A 9,460-nucleotide genomic window follows, 5' to 3' on the forward strand; every position below is an offset into this window, starting at 1 on the left:
GGGTTTAAACCCTTCTGGGAATTCATGATCCATTACTTCATCAGTGAAGCAGAGGGGGTGTGCGGCGCCTCTATGCCGGGCTAAGTCATGACGCAGTCCGACTAAGTCTGGTCAGTTATGTTCGGCCCGGCCGGACTTATTATTAGTGTATCCGGCATGACGGTCATTGTCATGTGCTGTGGCGCGCCCCCGTGATCCGTACATCGATCTTGGTTGTCCTGCATTGTTTTCCAATATGTCTCACGGGTCCTTCTTATTGCCCCGGGCCGTAGTGAACTGGCGTGGGGGTGCGGGCTAGTATTCGGTCTGATACGTTGTTTTATCCCGGCCACGAGGTGGCCGGTCAGCCTCGTCTTGTGCTGGTACTGTAGGCTCTACGGCCTCCTCCTCTAGCTGAGGTAGCAACTTGTGCTTTGGGTAACCCTTGGTGGGGGCTCGAGTTTGTATTCCTCGGCCGCCAGGACCTCGGTCCATCTGTCTGCGAGCAGATCTCTATCATCTTGGAGCTGCTGCTGCTTCTTTTTCAGGCTTCTTGCAGTGGCTATAAGCCAGCGCTTAAAATGCTCCTACTTTATTGGATCTTCGGGTACACCGAATTCATCGTTGCCGAGGCTCACATCGTCTTCGGAGTGAGGCATATAGTTGTCATCCTCCACGTATCCATCCGTCGCCTGTTCCTCGGGGCTGACCTGCCCATGTTCCTGCTTGGCATGTTCAAAGGTAGGCTGATCAGGATTTTATTCTTCTTCGGCACCATCTGGGTTGTTTTCTTCTCCTGTGCCGGTATTGCTATGGCGGGGCTTAGAGCGGCGCCGATGACGCCCATGCTTTGGTTTCTTCCCTAAGGGGTTATCTTCTGTTGCCTCATCGCCATTGTTTTCTTTGGGGGTGTCCACCATATATATATCATACGAAGAGGTGGCTGTCCAGCACCCTGTGGGCGGTGGTTCCTGTTTTTCTCCCGCATCATCGTCTATACCGTCGATGTCTTCGGAGTCGAAGTCAAGCACGTCGGTCAAATCGTCGACAGTGGCTACTAAGTGGGTGGTGAGTGGGTAACGAATTTCTTCGTCACCTGCTTCCCACTTGAGCCGGACATAGTTCGGCCAGGAATCTCCTAACAGAGAGAGAGACCTTAATGAATTTAGCACATCGCCAAAGGGGGAGTGCTGAAAGATATCTGCGGCGGTGAACTCCATTACTGGAGCCCAATCGGACTCAATGGGCCCGGGTGCGCGCGGTTCGGAACCCACATCCGAACACAGGTCCGGGGGTCCGGTGATGCAGATTCCTTAGCGGCGGAATTTGTGTTCGGCTCTACCGCTGAAGAGCATGCGGCCTCCGTGGCGGGGTCCATCCACCCGTCCTCAGACGACACGATCTGCCCCGGATTTAGGTCCGGCGCAGCTGCAGAGGCGATATCCCGAATACTGTCCGATAGCCGATTTAAGTCGTGCTCGTCGTGACTGTTCAGCGCTCCTGACGTAGGCCCGAATCCGTCGAAGATCAAGTCTCTACGGATATCGGCCGTGTAATTCAAGTTTCTGAACCTGGCCTGATGGCCAGGGGTGTAGCTGTCGATCTGCTCCATATGGCCAAGCGAGTTGGCCCATAGTGCGAAACCGCCGAACACAAAGATCTGTCCGAGGAGAAAAGTCTCGCCCTGGACTGTGTTGTTGAAGGTTGGGGGAGCCATCGAGCCTTGCAGCAACGACACAGAGGAACTCTCAATGAAAGCACCAATGTCGGTGTCAAAATCGGTGGATCTCGGGTAGGGGGTTCCGAACTGTGCGTCTAAGGCTAATGGTAACAGGAGACCGAGGACACGATGTTTACCTAGGTTCGGGCCCTCTCGATGGAGGTAATACCCTACTTCCTGCTTGATTGATCTTGATGATATAAGTATTACAAAAGTTGATCTACCACAAGATCGTAGAGGCTAAACCCTAGAAGCTAGCCTATGATTATGATTATTGTCGTCCTACAGACTAAACCCTCCGGTTTATATAGACACCGGAGGGGGCTAGGGTTACACAGAGTTGGTTATAGAGAAGGAGATCTAACATCCGAATCGCCAAGCTTGCCTTCCACTCAAAGGAGAGTCCCATCCGGACACGAGACGAAGTCTTCAATCTTGTATCTTCATAGTCCAACAGTCCGGCCAAAGTATATAGTCCGGCTATCCGGATACCCCCTTATCCGGGACTCCCTCACCTATTTATAATGGGAAGACTAATAAGTGGGCGCAAAAAACGAGGACACTAAAAATACGATTATCCAGCTACTAGGACGCCTCGATTCTCGGGATGGTCATTAAGGTAAGGATCCATTGAGATACATTGGACAAAGTGTGAATTAAAGACAGATGACGTCATGGCGGGCTACCACGGATCTAGAGGATGATGTCATGGCGGGTTATAAAACTTTTGTACAAACAAAGAGCAGAAGATTTTTTTTCTAAGTGTTGAAGATTGACATGAACCAGTTCAAATCAATCTGGGGCCTAATGTTGGGGATATAACTATTAGGTATGACCCGCCTAGGAGGGGTCGGGTTATACCTATGACGATTCATGAAGCCCAAGACGATGCTTGAAGATGGCGGTTCAGTTAAAGGCCCAAAGCCCAAAGGAAACTTAAAGGCCCGCGGAGATAAACCACCATATGTACATACCTTGTATTATAAGGCAGGAATAGAGAGAGACTGAGCCGGACACTGTTTATGTGCCGGCCGGGACTCTGAGAGCCGCTGGGCGTCGACCTCTGTATATAAAGGGATGACCCGGCAACGGTTCAGGACAAGTAACATCAGATCGAGAACTAGGTCAAGCGGATCCGCTCCCTGGTAATCAAGACATAAGCAATCCCACTCAAAACTGGATCGTAGGCTTTTACCTTCACCGTAAGGGGACAAACTAGTATAAACCCCGTGTCCTTTGTCCCGATTAACCCCTTTAAGCTTCCTAGTTGCGATGGCTCCACGACTAAGTCTTTTCACTAGGACATCTGACGTGACAATTCTGCAACACTATACTTTCGAGATTAGTGTTGAACCTAAATAAATGTTATTTGGTGTTTGCGTTGAGCATAAATATGATTAGATCATGTTTATTGCGATACGATTATTCATCCAAGACAGAGAATAAATTGTTATTCTGTTTACATGAATAAAACCTTCTATGGTCATACACCCAATGTTGATGGTTTATTGAATCTTGATCGTAGTGATACACATATTCATAATATTGATGCCAAAAGATGCAAAGTTGATAATGATAGTGCAACATATTTGTAGCACTGCCATTTGGGTCATATCGGTATAAAGCATGAAAAAACTCCATACTAATGGACTTTTGGAATCACTTGATTACGAATCACTTGGTGCTTACGAACTGTGCCTTATGGGCAAGATGACTAAAACTCCGTTCTCCGGAACAATGGAACGAGCTAGTGACTTATTGGAAATAATACATACCGATGTATGCAGTCCAATGAGTGTTGATGCTCGTGGCGGGTATCGTTATTTTCTTACCTTCACATATGATTTAAGCAGATATTGTTATATCTACTTAATGAGGCATAAGTCTGAAACATTTGAAAAGTTCAAAGAATTTCAGAGTGAAGTGGAAAATCATCGTAACAAGAAAATAAAGTTTTACGATCTGATCGTGGAGGAGAATATTTGAGTTACGAGTTTGGTCTTCATTTGAAACAACATGGTATAGTTTCACACTTAACGCTGCCTGGAACACCACAGCAAAATGGTGTGTCCGAACGTCGTAACCCACTAGTAGAAAAAGCCCCATTCGTACCGGTTCGTGAGGGCCTTTAGTCCCGGTTCTGGATCCGGGACTAAAGGGTCGTCACTAAAGGCACCCCCTTTAGTCACGGTTCTTACACAAACCGAGACTAAAGCACCTCCACGTGGCCGCTGTCTGGAGCTCCACCTTTAGTCCCGGTTGGTAACACCAACCCGGACTAAAGGTATTTTTATGATTTTTTTTTCTTGAATTTTTTTTATTTTTTTCTAGGATTTTCAAATTTCTGAATTATTTTACAATTTAATCTCTAATCACCCCTCATCCCCCTCATCACTGCTTAATTTAACCTCTAATCTCTAATCACCCCTCACCATTCCAAATCATCTAACTTCCCGGCCGGTCACCCATCCTCTCACTACTCCAGCCTGAGCACGCTTAACCTCCAGGTTCTATTCCCCCTCGTTTCCAAGTCAGCACTTGTTGTTTTCCTGACAATAGTAAGATGTCAATCTTATTAACCCTTAGGAGTTTAGCTTGAGCATGAAGTCACACGTTTCACTGTTTGAGTTTGAAACTATTATTCTAAAAAACAATAATTATTTAGTAACACTAATATTTCTTGAATAATAAGTTTGACTATAGTTTGACCATAGTTTGCCAGATTTGACCAACATTCAAAAAAACCAAAATAATTATTTAGTAACACTAATATTCTTGAATAGTTATTTAGTACCACTAATATTTCTTGAATAATAAGTTTGACTATAATTTGACCACAGTTTGACCAGATTTGACCAAAATTCAAAAAAAACTAAAATAATTATTTAGTAACACTAATACTTCTTGAATAAGTAGTTTGACCATAGTTTCACCAGATTTAACGAAAATTCAAAAAAAAATTGGGCATAACTTTTTTCCTTTTAGAATTTGAGGATTCTAAAAAATTGCAAATAGGTCGTAGGCTGTCAAAATAGGATGCGGATTTTTGTGCTAATTTTTATGATATATTATGTGTTTTTTTTTCAACATCGTATGCAAAAGATATGGTCGTTTTACATTTTCATAATACTTTTTTGCAAAACATGTCCAAATTTAAGTTCTTTAATTTTCCTAACTAGTAGATGTAGTAACATAACTACATGTCGAAGGATTTTAATTTTTGAAGTTTTTATCATTTCTTTTGCTTTTTACAAAACTGAAAAGGCGATCCACACAGGGGGGTAGAGTTTGAAAAAAGGCTAACCTTTAGTACCGGTTTAGTCCCGGTTCATGTCTCAAACCGGGACTAAAGGGTGCGATGCCCTTTAGTCCCAGTTTGTGTCTCAAACCGGAACTAAAGGGCTCATTTGAACCAGGACTAATGCCTTTAGTCCCGGTTTGAGACACGAACCGGGACTAATGCTCCCATTCGTACCGGTTCGTGACTGAACCAGGACTAATGGGCTTATCTGGCCCGAACGTATGCCATGTTTTCTACTAGTGACCACACTTTTATTGGATATGGTGCGATCTATGATGTCTCTTACCAGGTTACCACTATCGTTTCGGGGTTATGCATTAGAGAGAGCTACATTCACGTTAAACAGGGCACCATCGAAATCCGTTGAGATGGCGCCTTATGAACTGTGTTTGGCAAGAAACCAAAGTTGTCGTTTCTTAAAGTTTGGGGTTGCGATGCTTATGTGAAAAATCTTCAACCTGATAAGCTCGAACCCAAATCGGAGAAGTGCGTCTTCACAGGATACCCAAAGGAAACTGTTGGGTACACCTTCTATCACAGATCCGAAGGCAAAATCTTTGTTGCTAAGAATGGATCCTTTCTAGAGAAGGAGTTTCTCTCGAAAGAAGTGAGTGGGAGGAAATTAGAACTTGATGAGGTAACTGTACCTTCTCCCTTATTGAAAGTAGTTCATCACAGAAATCAGTTCCTGTGATTCTTACACCAATTAGTGAGGAAGCTAATGATGATGATCATGAAGCTTCAGATCAAGTTACTACCGAACCTCGTAGGTCTTCCAGAGTAAGATCCACACCAGAGTGGTACAGTAATCTTGGTCTAGAAGTCATTTTACTAGACCATGATGAACCTACGAACTATGAGGAAGCGATGATGAGCCCAGATTCCGCAAAATGGCTTGAGGCCATGAAATCTGAGATGGGATCCATGTATGAGAACAAAGTGTGGACTTTGGTGGACTTGCCCAATGATCGGCAAGCTATAGAAAATAAATGGATCTTTAAGAAGAAGACCGACGCAGATGGTAATGTTACTGTTTACAAAGCTCGACTTGTTGCGAAAGGTTTTCGACAAGTTCAAGGAGTTGACTACTATGAGACTTTCTCACCCGTAGCGATGCTTAAGTCTGTCCGAATCATGTTAGCAATTGCTGCATTTTATGATTATTAAATTTGGCAAATGGATGTCAAAACTGCATTCCTGAATGGATTTCTGGAGGAAGAGTTGTATATGATGCAACCGGAAGGTTTTGTCGATCCAAAGGGTGCTAGCAAAGTGTGCAAGCTCCAGCGATCCATTTATGGACTGGTGCAAGCCTCTCGGAGTTGGAATAAATGCTTTGATAGTGTGATCAAAGCATATGGTTTTATACAGACTTTTGGAGAAGCTTGTATTTACAAGACTGAGTGGGAGCTTTGTAGCATTTCTAATCTTATATGTAGATGACATATTGTTGATTGGAAATGATATAGAGTTTCTGGATAGCATAAAGGGATACCTGGATAAGAGTTTTTATATGAAAGACCTCGGAAAAGCTACTTACATATTGGGCATCAAGATCTATAGAGATAGATCAAGACGCTTAATTGGACTTTCACAAAGCACATACCTTGGTAAAGTTTTGAAGAAGTTCAAAATGGATCAGTCAAAGAAAGGGTTCTTGCATGTATTACAAGGTGTAAAGTTGAGTAAGACTCAAAGCCCGACCACGGCAGAAAATAGAAAGAGAATGAAAGTCATTCCCTATGCCACAGTCATAGGTTCTATAAAGTATGTTGTGCAGCGTACCACACCTATTGTGTATCCTGCCCTGAGTTTGGCAAGGGAGTACAATTTTGATCTAGGAGTACATCACTGGACAACGGTCAAGATTATCCCCAGTGAGGACTAAGGAAATATTTCTCGATTATGGAGGTGATAAAAGAGCTCGTCCTAAAGAGTTACATCGATGCAAAGCTTTTACACCGATCCAGATGACTCTAAGTCTCAATCTGGATAGATATTGAAAGTGGGAGCAATTAGCTAGAGTAGCTCCGTGTAGAGCATTGTAGACATAGAATATTTGCAAAATACATACGGCTCTGATTGTGACAGACCCGTTGACTAAACTTCTCTCACGAGAAAACCATGATCACACTTTAGTACTCTTTGGGTGTTAATCACATAGCGATGTGAACTAGATTATTGACTCTAGTAAACCCTTTGGGTGTTGGCCACATGGCGATGTGAACTATGGGTGTTAATCACATACAGATGTGAACTAGTGGTGTTAAATCACATGGTGATGTGAACTAGATTATTGAGTCTAGTGCAAGTGGGAGACTGAAGGAAATATGCCCTAGAGGCAATAATAAAGTTATTATTTATTTCCTTATTTCATGATAAATGTTTATTATTCATGCTAGAATTGTATTAACCGGAAACTTAGTACATGTGTGAATACATAGACAAAACATATTGTCCCTAGTATGCCTCTACAAGACTAGCTCGTTAATCAAGGATGGTTATGTTTCCTAACCATAGACATGTGTTGTCATTTGATGAACGGGATCACATCATTAGTAGAATGATGTGATGGACATGACCCATCCGTTAGCTTAGCACTATGATCATTTAGTTTATTGCTATTTCTTTCTTCATGACTTATACATGTTCCTATGACTATGAGATTATGCAACTCCCGAATACCGGAGGAACACTTTGTGTGCTACCAAATGTCACAACGTAAATGGGTGATTATAAAGGTGCTCTATAGGTGTCTGTGAAGGTGTTTGTTGGGTTGGCATAGATCGAGATTAGGATTGTCACTCCGTGTTTCAGAGAGGTATCTCTGGGCCCTCTCGGTAATACTCATCACTATAAGCCTTGCAAGCATTGTGACTAATGAGTTAGTTGCGGGATGAAGTATTACGGAACGAGTAAAGAGACTTTTCGGTAATGATATTGGACTAGGTATGGTGATACCGACGATCGAATCTCGGGCAAGTAACATACCAATGACAAAGGGAACAACGTATATTGTTATGCGGTTTGACCAATAAAGATCTTCGCAGAATATGTAGGAACCAATATGAGCATCCAGGTTCCACTATTGGTTATTGACCGGAAGTGAGTCTCGGTCATGTCTACATAGTTCTCAAACCTGTAGGGTCCGCACGCTTAACGTTCGATAACGATCGGTATTATGAGTTTATGTGTTTTGATGAACAGAAGGTTGTTCGGAGTCCAGGATGAGATTACGGACATGACGAGGAGTCTCGAAATGGTCGAGACATAAAGATTGATATATTGGAAGGTTATATTCGGACACCGGAAAGGTTCCGGGGGTCACCCGATAAATACCGGAGTACCGGGGAGTTACCGAAACCACCCCGGGAGGTCAATGGGCCTTAATGGGCCTTAGTGGAAATAGAGGGCAGCAAGGGAGCTGTGGGGCACCCCCCCACTAGGCCCAAACCGAATTGGTTTAGAGCTTGGGGGTCCGGCCCCCTCTTTCCTTCTCCCCTCCTCCTCTTTCCTTCCCCTCCTAGTTGGACTAGGAAATGGGGAACCTACTCCTAGTAGGAGTAGGATTCCCCCCTTGGGGCGCACCCTATGAGGCCGCCGGCCCCCTCCCCTTGATCCTTTATATACGGGGGAGGGGGGCACCCCTGGAACACACAAGTTGACAATTGTTTTAGCCGTGTGCGGTGCCCCCCTCCACAGTTACACACCTCGGTCATATCGTCGTAGTGCTTAGGCGAAGCCCTGCACCAGTAACTTCATCATCATCATCGCCACGCCGTCGTGCTGACGAAACTCTCCCTCGGCCTCAACTGGATCAAGAGTACGAGGGGCGTCATCGAGCTGAATGTGTGCTGAACGCGGAGGTGCCATACGTTCGGTGCTTGGATCGGTTGGATCACGAAGACGTTTGACTACATCAACCGCGTTGTCATAACGCTTCCGCTTTCGGTCTACGAGGGTACGTGGGCACACTCTCCCCTCTCATTGCTATGCATCACATAGATAGATCTTGCGTGATCGTAGGAATTTTTTTTGAAATTACCGCGTTTCCCAAGATCTCCGTGCCGCCAGCCCGAGCCCATCCACCTGTCTCCCTATCCGCCTCACCTTTCCCTCGCTGTCCTGCTCCGCCATGGCTCGGCAGAAGAATACAACATATGCTATGGCAACGCCGAAGCGCCGCTTCCAAATGCTGGAGTTGATCCGGGCGAGGCATGCCGCCCGCATAGTAGGCGGAGGAAGAGGAGGGGGAGTAGCAGGCGGATCCAAAGGAGTAGCCGACACCGGTTGTGGGCTTCGCCATGGAGGACGCCATGATGGAGTTCGAGGTTGTCCAAGCGGCGGAGATGGCGGAGCAGCATGTGGATGTGGAGAAGGAGTCGGCGCGGTTGCGGGCTTCGCCATGGGGGACGCCATCATGGAGTTTGAGGTCATCCAAGCGGCTCAGATAGCGGAGC

This window comes from Triticum aestivum, chromosome 5B (genome assembly GCF_018294505.1).
Source record: "Triticum aestivum cultivar Chinese Spring chromosome 5B, IWGSC CS RefSeq v2.1, whole genome shotgun sequence".
Lineage (NCBI taxonomy): Eukaryota > Viridiplantae > Streptophyta > Magnoliopsida > Poales > Poaceae > Triticum > Triticum aestivum.